The 13,847-nt window shown below is 49.1% G+C and overlaps 1 protein-coding gene and 1 non-coding gene across 4 annotated transcripts in view; both read right to left on the minus strand.

Moving 5' to 3' along the window:
• Window positions 1-1,092, minus strand: part of RNF213 (ring finger protein 213) — a 124,080-nt gene extending 122,988 nt beyond the window's left edge. For all 3 annotated transcript variants that reach the window (XM_013972340.2, XM_013972342.2, XM_013972341.2), the window contains exon 1: window positions 1,001-1,092. The gene's annotated coding sequence lies outside the window, so the exon portion shown is untranslated. The remainder of the gene's footprint in view (window positions 1-1,000) is intronic.
• TRNAC-ACA lies at window positions 12,735-12,806 on the minus strand. Its single transcript has one exon. It is a non-coding gene; the product is annotated as a tRNA-Cys (tRNA).

Here is a 13,847-nt window from a genome sequence, read left to right on the forward strand (position 1 = left end):
ACCAACATTTCCTCTCAGTTACCTGACTTTTTTCCTTCCTCCTTTTTCCAGCCACATCCTCCCAACCACCACCAAAGAAAACCATGTGGAGGCCTGCACCTCCACTCCCCCATTCTCAGCCCTCCCTGGCTTCTCCCAGGGCCACGGCCCACTATCAGCTGTCAAGGCCATCACTGGGGAGGTGCCAACTTGGCCTTCAGCCCCTGGCCACAGACAATTCTGATGAGTCAGACAACCCTGATAAGTCAGGAGCACCCTGCCCCTGGATGGCCTGGTTATGTGGGCAGTGATCCTGGTCTCCTAAAAGTTACTGTGAAATAAAAGATAACGGGCATTTCTCACAACATCACTTTCTCATTGTTGCAATTAGTGAAAGCCCAGGATTCAGTTCAGGGTAGAGGCAGAGGCCCCCGGGTCTGGCGGTTCCCATCAGCTATCAGCCCCCGCCGCGCCCCCTCCCAGGGTAGGGTGCTCTTGGGTTCAAAGTCGGAGTCCAGCACTTCCCCGCGGGGAGTCTAACCCGAGGCTGGGCCCCTGGGAACGTCGCTGGGGCCCGGGGAAAGCGCTCAGGCCCCGCCGAGCCCACCTGCTGCGCGCGGCCTGAGAGCAGGGTCAACACTGCCCCGCGGGGCCGGGATGGACCGGGAACCCGCAGAGAAACCGAAACTTGCCGCCCGTAGAGGAGGGGGCCGGCCCGGAGGGCGGCCGGACGCGACGCTTTGGGACGCAAGCGCCGCTCCCCAGCAGCGCCTCGGGCCCGGCCACCGCGACCCAGGACCAGACTCGGCGGGAACCCTGATCCATGGGACCCTCTCGCACCTAGGGGAATGGCACTCTGACCAGTGGGACAGCCCATAACCAGGGTAACTTGCGCCCTGCACTCACGGAACCCGGCATCCCTCCCTGTAAAGCCGCATTCCGCCCCCTCGAGACCTCCGTCCAAGGTACCCGCGCCCGGGCCCTGCAACTGTGCACCCCAGCCCGGCCCGCTAGCTCTCACCTTGGCGGCTCCCGAGCCCACTCTGCCGCCTGTAGGCAAGGTTTCGTTTCTCTAGTCCTGGGTCCCGCCCCTCCCGCTTCGGCAGGCTCTGCGGAGCTCACGTGGGTGTGGCCAGAATCCCCGGTCGAGTGGCGCCCTCCAGTGGACCCGGAGCCAGGCCCTGTTCAGTTCAGACGCTCAGTCGTGTCCTTTTAGCGACTCCATAGACTGTCTTGGAGGAGAAGGCAATGGCAACCCACTCCAGTACTCTTGCCTGGAAAATCGCATGGACGGAGGAGCCTGGTAGGCTGCAGTCCATGAGATCGCTAAGAGTCGGACACGACTGAGCGACTTCACTTTCACTTTTCATTTTCATGCACTGGAGAAGGAAATGGCAACCCACTCCTGTGTTCTTGCCTGGAGAATCCCAGGGACAGGGGAGCCTGGTGGGCTGCCATCAATGGGATCGCAGAGTCGGACACGACTGAAGCGACTTGGCGGCAGCAGCAGCAGCAGCAACAGACTGTCTGGGCGCATAAGCGCGGCGGAGAGGAGCTACCCCGCGTCCGAGGCCAGGGGCGGAGGCCTGGAGGAGGCAACCCTCGCCCGAGGTCAGGGTGGCTGCCAGCAGGAGCTACCCAACGCCCGAGGTTCAAGGAGCGGTGGCTGCGCGGGCGCAGGAGGGCTTAGAGGAGCTACTACTCCACGTTCAAGGTCAGGAGGGGCAGCGGTGAAGAGATACCCCAAGGTAAGAGAAACCCAAGTAGGACAGTAGGTGTTGCAAGAGGGCATCAGAGGGCAGACACACTGAAACCATAATCACAGAAAACTAGTCAATCTAATCACACTAGGACCACAGCCTTGCCTAACCCAATAAAACTAAGCCATGCCCTATGGGGCCACCCAAGACTGATGGGTCATGGTAAAGAGGTCTGACAGAATGTGGTCCACTGGAGAAGGAAATGGCAAACCACTTCAGTATTCTTGCCTTGAGAACCCCATGAACAGTATGAAAAAGCAAAATGATGGGATGCTGAAAGAGGAACTCCCCAGGTCAGTAGGTGCCCAGTGTTGCTATTGGAGATCAATGGAGAAATAACTCCAGAAAGAATGACAGGATGGAGCCAAAGCAAAAACAATACCCAGTTATGGGTGTGACTAGTGATAGAAGGAAGGTCCAATGCTGTAAAGAGCAATATTGCATAGGAACCTGGAATGTTAGGTCCATGAATCAAGGTAAATTGGAAATGGTCAAACAGGAGATGGCAAGAGTGAACGTCGACATTCTAGGAATCAGCCAACTAAAATGGACTGGAATGGGTGAATTTAACTCAGATGACCATTATATCTACTACTGCGGGCAGGAATCCCTTAGAAGAAATGGAGCAGCCATCATGGTCAACAAAAGAGTCCGAAATGCAGTACTTGGATGTCATCTCAAAAACAACAGAATGATCCCTGTTCGTTTCCAAGACAAACCATTCAGTATCACCATAATCCAAGTCTATGCCCCAACCAGTAACGCTGAAGAAGCTGAAGTTGAACGGTTCTATGAAGATCTACAAGACCTTTTAGAACTAAAATCCCAAAAAGATGTCCTTTTCATTATAGGGGACTGGAATGTAAAACTAGTAAGTCAAGAAACACCTGGACTAACAGGCTAATTTGGCCTTGGAATACGGAATGAAGCAGGGCAAAGGCTAATAGAGTTTTGCCAAGAGAACGCACTGGTCACAGCAAATACCCTCTTCCAACAACACAAGAGAAGACTCTACACATGGACATCACCAGATGGTCAACACCGAAATCAGACTGATTCTATTCTTTGCAGCCAAAGATGGAGAAGCTCTATACAGTCAGCAAAAACAAGACCGGGAGCTGACTGTGGCTCAGATCATGAGCTCCTTATTGCCAAATTCAGACTGAAATTGAAGAAAGTAGGGAAAACTGCTAGACCATTCAGGTATGACCTAAATCAAATCCCTTATGATGATACAGTGGAAGTGAGAAATAGATTTAAGGCCCAGGATCTGATAGATAGACTGCCTGATGAACTAAGGAATGAGGTTCGTGACATTGTACAGGAGACAGGGATCAAGACCATCCCCATGGAAAAGAAATGCAAAAAAGCAAAATGGCTGTCTGGGGAGGCCTTACAAATAGCTGTGAAAAGAAGAGAGGCGAAAAGCAAAGGAGAAAAGGGAAGATATAAGCATCTGAATGCAGAGTTCCAAAGAATAGCAAGGAGAGATAAGAAAGCCTTCTTCAGTGATCAATGCAAAGAAATAGAGGAAAACAACAGAATGGAGAAGACTAGAGATCTCATCAAGAAAATCTGAGATACCAAGGGAACATTTCATGCAAAGATGGGCTCGATAAAGGACAGAAATGGTATGGATCTAACAGAAGCAGAATATTAAGAAGAGGTGGCAAGAATACAGAGAAGAACTGTACAAAAAAGATCTTCACGACCCAGATAATCACAATGGTGTGATCACTCACCTAGAGCCAGACATCCTGGAATGTGAAGTCAAGTGGGCCTTAGAAACCATCACTATGAACAAAGCTAGTGGAGGTGATGGAATTCCAGTTGAGCTGTTTCAAATCCTGAAAGATGATGCTGTGAAAGTGCTGCACTCAATATGCCAGCAAATTTGGAAAACTCAGCAGTGGCCACAGGACTGGAAAAGGTCTATTTTCATTCCAGTCCCAAAGAAAGGCAATGCCAAAGAATGCACAAACTACCGCACAATTGCACTCACCTCACATGCTAGTAAAGTAATGCTGAAAATTCTCCAAGCCAGGCTTCAGCAATACGTGAACCGTGAACTTCCTGATGTTCAAGCTGGTTTTAGAAAAAGCAGAGGAACCAGAGATCAAATTGCCAACATCTGCTGGATCATGGAAAAAGCAAGTGAGTTCCAGAAAAAACATCTATTTCTGCTTTATTGACTATGCCAAAGCCTTTGACTGTGTGGATCACAATAAACTGTGGAAAATTCTGAAAGAGATGGGAATACCAGACCCCCTGAACTGCCTCTCGAGAAATCTGTATGCAGGTCAGGAAACAACAGTTAGAACTGGACATGGAACAACAGACTGGTTCCAAATAGGAAAAGGAGTACGTCAAGGCTGTATATTGTCACCCTGCTTATTTAACTTCTATGCAGAGTACATCATGAAAAACATGGAGCTGGAAGTAGCACAAGCTAGAATCAAGATTGCCAGGAGAAATATCAATAACCTCAGATATGCAGATGACACCACCCTTATGGCAGAAAGTGAAGAGGAATGAAAAAGCCTCTTGATGAAAGTGAAAGAGGAGAGTGAAAGTTGGCTTAAAGCTCAACATTCAGAAAACGAAGATCGTGGCATCCGGTCCCATCACTTCATGGGAAATAGATGGGGAAACGGTGGAAACAGTGTCAGACTTTATTTTGGGGGGCTCCAAAATCACTGCAGATGGTGATTGCAGCCATGAAATTAAAAGACACTTACTCCTTGGAAGGAAAGTTATGACCAACCTAGATAGCATATTAAAAAGCAGAGACATTGCTTTGCCAATAGAGGTCCGTCTAGTCAAGGCTATGGTTTTTCCAGTGGTCATGTATGGATGTGAGAGTTGGACTGTGAAGAAGGCTGAGTGCCAAAGAATTGATGCTTTTGAACTGTGGTGTTGGAGAAGACTCTTGAGAGTCCCTTGGACTGCAAGGAGATCCAACAGTCCATTCTAAAGGAGATCAGTCCTGGGTGTTCATTGGAAGGACTGATGCTAAAGCTGAAACTCCGGTACTTTGGCCACCTTGTGCGAAGAGTTGACTCATTGGAAAAGATTCTGATGCTGGAAGGGATTGAGGGCAGGAGGAGAAGACGACAGATGGTGAGATGGCTGGATGGCATCACGGACTCGATGGACATGAGTTTGAGCGAACTCTGGGCGTTGGTGATGGACAGGGAGGCCTGGTGTGCTGTGGTTCATGGGGTTGCAAAGAGTCGGCCACAACTGAGCAATTGAACTGAGCTGAACAGAGACACAAGAGAATGGACTTGTGAACACAGGGAGGTAAGCAGAGGGTGGGCTGAATTGAGAAAGTAGCATGGAAAATATATACATTACCATGTGTAAAATAGATAGCTATACAACACAGGGCACTCAGCCTGGTGCTCTGTGTGGACAGAGATGGGTAAGATGGGGGCAGGGGCAGAGAGAGAGGCTCGAGAGGGAGGGGATATGTGTATATGCTGCTGCTGCTGCTGCGTTGCTTCAGTCCTGTCCGACTCTGTGCAACCCCATAGACTGCAGCCCACCAGGCTCCCCGGTCCCTGAGATTCTCCAGGCAAGAACACAGGAGTGGGTTGCCATTTCCTTCTCCAATGCATGAAAGTGAAAAGTCAAAGTGAAGTTGCTCAGTCGTGTCCGACCCTTAGCGACCCCATGGACTGCAGCCTACCAGGCTCCTCCGTCCATGGGATTTTCCAGGCAAGAGTACTGGAGTGGGGTGCCATTGCCTTCTCCGGGATATGTGTGTACTTACAGCCAATTCACATTGTTGTGAGGCAGAAACCAACACAGCATTGTAAAGCACTTGTCCTGTAATTAAAATTTAAAAAAAATTTTTAATTTAAAAAAGGGGGCCCAGGGTTCCCACCCATCTTCTCCTTTCCCACACCCACCAGACACTGTCCTTCCTCTGGGCTGAGAACAGCAAGCTCTGTCCTTTCTGGGGTTCCCCTCCTGCAGTGCTTACCTCTTGCAAGGTTGGCTTCTCCCGGCCATTGAACCCCAACATCTTTGTCTGAGCTCAAGCTGTGGTTAAGGATTTGGGGGAGGCCAGCAGAGCTTGGTTGGGCCTGTGAACCCTGCTGGTGCCCATATCAGAATCCTAGGACAGCCCCGAGGTGATCCAGGGCGTTGCTAAAGGACCAACAGAGTGGGCTCCACTGGCAGGATACCACACCAGGTGAGGTTAGAAGGAACACATCATGTGGCCTGAGAAAACACATTTACCTGCCAGATGCAGCATCTTTAGTTTTAAAACCCGACTCGGGGACTTCCCTGGTTATCCAGTGGTTAAGATCTCATGCTTCCACTTGCAAGGGTCAGGAGTTCAATTCCTAGTCAGAGATCTAAGACCCTTACACAACATGTAGAGTGACCAAAAATATAAGAAAATAAAACCCAACACAGCCTTAAGAAATTTGAATTCTTCCAGTGAGAGACCAAGCCCTACAAGGGAGGTGCCTTTAGGCCATTTGAAAGCCCTCAGAGTTGTCTTCCCTCCACCCTCTTCTCCATGTCCTTGTCCATTCCCTACAGGAACCATGAAACAGTAAAGGGATTTTTAAAAATCCATCCTTGGAGAAATAGGGGAGGGGTGGTCCACTGTTCTGCCTTCAACTTAGTTTGTGGTTCAAGATAAATGTGGGGCAAACCAGGTGGAGTGTCAGGTCACCTCCTCTAATGAGTCTTCCTTCAGCCTGGACAGTCCAGTGTTAGCCTGGCTGCTCAGGGTGCTCCCAGGCATAGAGTTCAGAGTAACATCAGAACACTAATCTCTCCAATGGAGGAAGCCACTTATAGCAGGAGGCCTCGGCTTCCTACTTTCTGAGAAGTCAGCATGCAGAGTGGTCAGTATGGACATTCTGTCTTGCAGGTGTTCCAAAGTAGATCGAGGTTCTGGACACTGGCCCCGTCCAGGTGCTGAGGACCTAGTGGGAAGTGGCCCTGTCAATGTGTCAGCTAAACCAGAATGATGGTTAACAACCCAAAGAACCAAGTCAAAACACACAAACCGAATCAAATAAAGACAGAAAAGATGGAAAAGTCAGGTGTTAGGAGCCCATCTTGAATACTCACAGAGAAAACCCCTCACATTCCCTAGTCTGTATCGATGCAATAAATGTAGGCATTGAAACATGCACAGGATTTTTTTTTGGCTGCATCAGGTCTTAGTTTGGGTGTGGTGTGCAGTCTCAGTTGCAGTGTGTGGGCTTAGTTGCCCTGAGGTATGTGGGATTTTAGTTCCCTGTTGAACTGTGGTGTTGGAGAAGGCTCTTGAGAGTCCCTTGGACTGCAAGGAGATCCAACCAGTCCATCCTAAGGAGATCAGTCCTGGGTGTTCATTGGAAGGACTGATGTTAAAGCTGAAACTCCAATACTTTGGCCGCCTGATGCTAAGAGCTGACTCATTTGAAAAGACCCTGATGCTGGGAAAGATTGAGGGCAGGAGGAGAAGGGGATGACAGGATGAGATGGTTGGATGGCATCACTGACTCAATGGACATGGGTTTGGGCGGACTCTGGGAGTCGGTGATGGACAAGGAGGCCTGGCGTGCTGCGGTTCATGGGGTTGCAGAGTCGGACACGACTGAGCGACTGACCTCAACTAAACTGACCAGGGATCAAACCCATGTCCCCTGCATTGGAAGGCAGTTATTTAACTACTGCTTTGGAAGGCAGATTCTCAACCACTGGACAACCAGGGAAATCCTGTACAGTTTTTTAAAATAAAGAAATAATATAACATTAAACAACGTGCAATATATGATTTAACGAAATTTGAAAATAAGATTGTTGTTGTTTAGTCGCTAAGCCATGTCCAACTCTTTTGTGACCCCACGGACTGTAGCCTGCTAGGCTTCTCTGTCCATGGGATTTCCCAGGCAACTCTATTGGAGTGGGTTGCCATTTCCTTCTCCAGGGGATCTTCCTGATACAGGAATCAAACCCATATCTTCTGCACTGGCAAGTGGATTCTTTACCACTGAACCACCAGGGAAGCCCAGAAAATAAGATAGAAGTTAACAGAATATGAGAACAGTGGTAGGTGCAATTTATTTTGTGGGGCTGAGGCAGGCACAGACAGAGATCAACTGGGTAGAGGAGGATGGTGGGGTGGTAGGATGAAGGAAGAAGGGGATGAGGAATCCAGAGTACTTGATGAACAGTTTCAGAAGGCATCACCTCCCACTTTGTCCCTAAAAGATGGTGCTCTGGACATTGCTGGCTTCAATCTGGACATCTTCCCCTTCTGGTCCAGTGTTCACAAAGGGACCGGCTCCTCCACACAGAAGATTTCCCTGTGGAAAGTCTGCTAGTCATTATTCCCCAGGTCAGCTGCATGACAGGGGAGCCCTTGGACTTAGCCCCACAGCCCACCTGGCAAAACCCAGTGTAGAGTATCTTCCTGATCCCTTAGATATTGGATCATTTGAAATTTCCTCAATCTTGTTGTTACCACCAGCATTTGTAGAATGGATTCTGTTGGGCCCCAAACACACTTTGGGGCTGGTCTTGCTCCTTGCCTGCTTTTCTGATAATCCTGGGGTAGTTTGTAGGCAGGATGCTCTCCAGGGCACAGTTTGCTGTGAAGGTAAGTGTGGTAAGAGGCTGGAACAAGGGACCTTGTGGGGGAAGGTAGGCCAAGGACGTGGTTCTGCCCCGCTGAGCCACACAGCTCCGTGGCCCTGCTCCAGATGAGAACGTCCAGACGTCTCAAAGCAGGGCCTGTGTGACTGAGAAGGCTGAACATAATGCCCACAGTAAATCCCGAGCCATGCAGGACAATAGGGGCTTGTATTTCCTGGTTTCATTTTGCATCTATTTCCCAGCCTGCCTTCAGATGTTCCTTTCAGCTGTTTTTCCCCATGGAAAGACAGGAGCGAGATCTGCAGTTAAGTTTCTCACGAAACAGGCTTTGGAGTTCCGCTTGGTTAAGGCAAAGTTTGACCAATGAAAGTCAGTTTTCCGGGCCTGGGTATTCTTGCCTGAGGATCGTGCTCTTTGGACCCTGTGGAGTAAAAGCTGTCCTGGGGTCAGGTGTTCCCCAGTTAAATCGGTGAGGCCCAAAAATTTGGTCCTGGGTCAGCAAATTAGTTCACCCACCTTGGGCTGGCAGGCCTGCCCAGACAGAAGAACAGCCCATAAGGAACCGTGGTTCCTTTCTTATGTAGGGAGGCAGGAAGGGCAGAAGTAAGAGGAATATAACGAAATAACTTCATGGCTCCCATGACGGCACCTCCCTGTACCCGTGTCTCTGTCTTTTCTTATTAGGACGCCACTCAAGTCCAGTATGACATCATCTGAACTTAGTTAATTACATCAGCAAAGATCCTATTTCGAAATAAGGTCACAGTCACAGGTGCCTATGATCAAGAATGTAACTCTTTGTAGGGGACACAATTCAGTACCCTACAGGCATCAGCTCCACAGGCTTTGCTAGAAGTCTCTAGAAGATTCAGCCATCAGCACTGCACAAAGATTCAAAGATTTAGATGAACTTGGGTCCTTTCAGAGGGTTAAAATTATTTTAAAAGGTGGGGAGGGAGAAACAGACTCTTTGCCAAAGTCAGCAGCAGAATTTACAAAGGTAGATAAATCGATGCAAAACATATTTTATAAAAATAATCATACTTTAGGCAGCAAAGCGTTTGCTATTCAATCCTGGGTTAGCCCAGGTTAGCTCTGCTCCAGGTTGACTTGATCTTTTTTTTTTTTCCCCTCTCTGGGAGGCCTACAGGATCCCAGTTTCCTGACCAGGGATTGAACCCAGGTCATGGCAGTGAAAGCATCAAGTCCTAGGTACTGGACTGCCAAGGAATTCCCAGGTAGATTTTATCTCAAAAAAGACAGAGGCCCCTGCCCCACTCCAGCACTAACGGGGAAGCCCACTGCTCCCAACCCCTATTAGCTCACAGAGCACCCTCAACATCCCCTGCCCACTGGGTGTGGGGCCTGCAGGGATGTGGCTACAGAGCCCTCAGCTGCCACCATTTGGGGCTGGTGGCACTGAGAGCATTGTTCCTGAACACCATGAGGCTGTAGAGTGGGCATGACAGACCAGTTACACCAGATGCCCAGCATCGTTTCATCTTTGAGTAAATGAATTACTGGGGCTTGGGCAAGATGCGATGGCTGGCATTGCAGCCTGAGTCCTAAATCATTCTCATTCTTTCTCCTGTCCAACTTCCCTCCATCATCAGAGTCCTGCATCAAGCAGCTTCCTTCTGAGGTCAATTCCCCCATAACTGAATTTGTTTTTTAACAAATTCCAAAACTGAATTTTTAATAAAGCCAGACCTTGAGGGTGAGCTCTGCCTGACCTGCATTAGACACTCAGTTCATGTGGGAGAGGGTGAAAACAGAGGGTCAAGCAAATAGAATTTGAGGAGGTTCGATTTCATGACAGCAGCGACTACTTCTTAATTGCCTATTACACATATACCCCAAGCCTCCACTCTCCTCTTCAATTTAACCTGTGCAACAAGCCTTTGGAAGATGTGGAAATGAAGGATCAGAGAGAGTAGACAAGTTACCCAAAGTCATGCATTGAGAAATCAGGACAGCCTGGGCTCAAAGTCAGTAAGTACTCCTTGTGCCTGCCCACACCATGCTGCCTCCTCAGCCGTGACTTTCAGAGTTTCTTGCCATTATCTGCAGAGTTCCAGTAGAGACAGACATAGGTACAGGCTCGGGAGAATGTGAGGCTTTCTAACCATTTTAGATTTGAACATTCTAAACCCACATCATCAGATACAGCGGTCAGGTGGCATTGAGCACTCCACATGTGGCTGGTTCGAGCTGAGATGTGCTGTGAGGGTACAGGTCACACCAGGTTTCAAAGATTTAGTATGAGAAAAGTAATATAAAATATTTCATTGGTAAATTTTACATAGATTTCATGTGGCGCTAGGGCACTAGTGATAAAGAACCAGCCTGCCAATGCAGGAGACGTAAAAGATGGAGGTTCAGTCTCCGGGTCAGGACGATCCCCTGGAGGAGGAAATGGCATTCCTTTCCAGTATTCTTGCTGGGAGAATCCCATGGACAGAGAAACCTGGTGGGCTACAGTCCATGGGATCACAAGGAGACACTACTGAGTGTCTGAGCATGTTGGAAATATTTATTTTAGATAAATAAGTATTTAATTTCACCTGCTTGTTTTTACATGTTTTAGTATGGCTGTCTGAAATGTTAAAATGGCCCAGGTGGCTCACATGGGGGCTTCACTTCACTCTATGGCATAGTCTGTTGGACCGTGCTATCCTACATCACCATCATCTGTGTAGTCAGGGCCCCACCAGCTACTGTAACAAGCAGGCATTCAGACCCTATTTCTGGCCCACGTAACAGTGCTGGCTGGGGCTCGGCTCAGCTCAGCTAGGTGCCCTCCTTCACTCCATTGACTGAAACTCTGCCACTCACAATATATGGCTTCCACAGGGCCCCTAGAAGATCATCTCCATGCCAGCCAGCCAGAAACAGGGAAACTGCTTGCAGGAGGGAGAATGGCAGGCCAGGTTGAAATGGCACACACACTCCCCATGAACTGTGTTGGTCTGCTAGGGCTGCTGTGCCAAAGTGCCACAAACGGGACAGTTTTTTTTTTTTTTTTTCAATATATTATCTTGGCCACGCTGCACAGCATGTGGCATCTTAGTTCTCCAATCAAGGATAGAACCAGCAGCCCTTGCTTTGGAAGCATGAAGTCTTAACCAGCGGACAGCCAGGAAGTCCTGGAGCAGCTTACACAACAGAACTTGACTGTCTCACAGTCTACGGGGTCAGAAGTCTAAGATCAAGGTGTCGACAGGAAGAATCTGTTCTAGGCCTGCCGCCTGGATACTGGTGCTTTGGTGATGGCTGGCATTCTTGGCTTGTAGAAGCATCACCCCAGTCTCTGCCTTCATGTTCACACTGCGGTCTCCCTGTGTATGCATGTCTGTACCAAACCTCCCCACCCCTGTTTTCTTTAGCCGAGCTGCACGGTTTGCAGGATCTCAGTTCCCTGACCAGGAACTGAACCTGAGCCACAGTGGTGAAACTCCGGAATCCTATCCACTAGGCCACCGTCCCTTTTTTTTAAGGACACAGCCATATTGGACTGGAGCCCACCCTACTGCAAGTATGAACTCATTTTAACTAAATACATTTGCAATGACCCTATTTCCAAGTAAGGGCTTCCCAGGTGGCACTAGTGGTAAATAATGCACCCATCAATGCAAGAGACACAAGAGATGTAGTTCCCATTCTTGGGTCAGGAAGATCCCCTGGAGGAGTAAAGGGCAACCCATCCCAGTATTTTTGCCTGAAAAATTCCAGGTACAAGAGGAGCCTGGTGGGCTACAGTTGATGGGGTTGCAAAGAGTCGGACACGACTGAACACACAGTACAGCTCATTTCCAAATAAGGTCCCATCCTGGGTACTGGGGGTTAGGACACGACGTGAATTCTGTGAGGCAGCGGACAGAGTTCAACCCACAACAGACACTATTGACTTGATCTTAGTCACGTGGCCACACTCAGACACTATTGACTTGATCTTAGTCACGTGGCCACACTCACTACAGGTGAGGCAGGAAATTGCAGTGGTGTTGGTGATGTCACCACACCAGTCAATGGTGAAAGTCAAAGTGAAGTCGCTCAATCGTGTCAGACTCTTTGCAACCCCATGGACTGTAGCCCACTAGGCTCCTCTGGCCATGGGCTTTCCAGGCAAGAATACTGGAGTGGGTTGCCATTTCATTCTCCAGGGGATCCTCCCGACCCAAGGATCGAAGGCAGGTCTCCTGCAATGCAGGCAGACTACCATTTGAGCCACTAGGGAATCCTGTCAACAGTGAAGTGAAGTGAAGTCGCTCAGTTGTGTCCAACTCTTTGCAACCCCATGGACTGTAGCCTACCAGGCTCCTCAGTCCATGGGATTTTCCAGGCAAGAGTCCTGGAATGGGTTGCCATTTCCTTCTCCAGGGGATCTTCCCAAACCAGGGATCGAACCCGGGTCTCCTGCATTGTAGGCAGACGCTTTACCATCTGAGCTACCAGGGAAGCCCAGTGAGGAAGGGCTTAATCAACTGTGTCATCAGACAGTCACATGGCTCAGAGAGCTTATCTAGCTGATAAGCTGGGATGATGGAACCCAGCCCTGCATCTTCTGACATCAAATTCTCTCCATACCTCTCTTCTAAAATTAATTTTTATTATAATTTTCAGTGTGCTGTGCTTAGTTGTTCAGTTGCATCTGACTCTGCGACCCCATGGACTGTAGCCTGCCAGGATCCTCTCTGTGGGGATTCTCCTGGCAAGAATACTGGAGTGGGTTGCCATTTCCTACTCCAGGCTTCTGAGAATTGGAGCTGCTGAGTCACAGATGGTGAGGGTTTCCAATGAAATTGTTTCCACCCAAGTGTATCAATTTGCCCAGCCCTGTGAAGTGGATATCTCTGGGTTCCAGAATGCCCGGGCTCAGTATGTGGGAACAGGCCCAAAAGGGACCACACCTCCATCCCAGCTCTGGGCAAATGTGGTCCAGTGGGCAGCTTCAAGACACACTTGCCTTACCCTAGACAGGAGAGGTTGGGGGAGAATGGATACATGTATATACATGGCTGAGTCCCTTCCCTGTTTACCCGAAACTATCACATTGTTTGTTAATCAGCTATACCCCAATACAAAATAAGTCTTGTTGTTGTTGTTTTTTAAAAAGACAGCAGGCCTTGTAGAGAAAGAGAAACTGCCTAAGGTAAGGAAAGGTGAGGTGTGGCTGGGAGCAACCATTTAGCTGGCTCAGGGGCCTAGAAGGAGAGACACCAGAAGATGGAGGACAAGGAATCTGAAAAGACTTGTGTACTACGAGCAGGCCTGGACCCTCACTCTGCTCAGATACTGGCCACGATGGCCTGGGCAGAACACTCGTGGCTCTAGGGCACCCCATCCAGGGCCATCTCACAGTGAGTTCTTTCTCAAACAGTCCAGGGGCATAACCTCCTTCAGCTGGGATTTACCGCTAAAAATGATGGAAGTCAAATTCCAAACAGGCAAGTCCGTGTCTAGAGGGTCTGCTAAGTAAATTATGATGCATCTATGGAA

This window comes from Capra hircus, chromosome 19 (assembly GCF_001704415.2).
Source record: "Capra hircus breed San Clemente chromosome 19, ASM170441v1, whole genome shotgun sequence".
Taxonomy (NCBI): Eukaryota; Metazoa; Chordata; class Mammalia; order Artiodactyla; family Bovidae; genus Capra; species Capra hircus.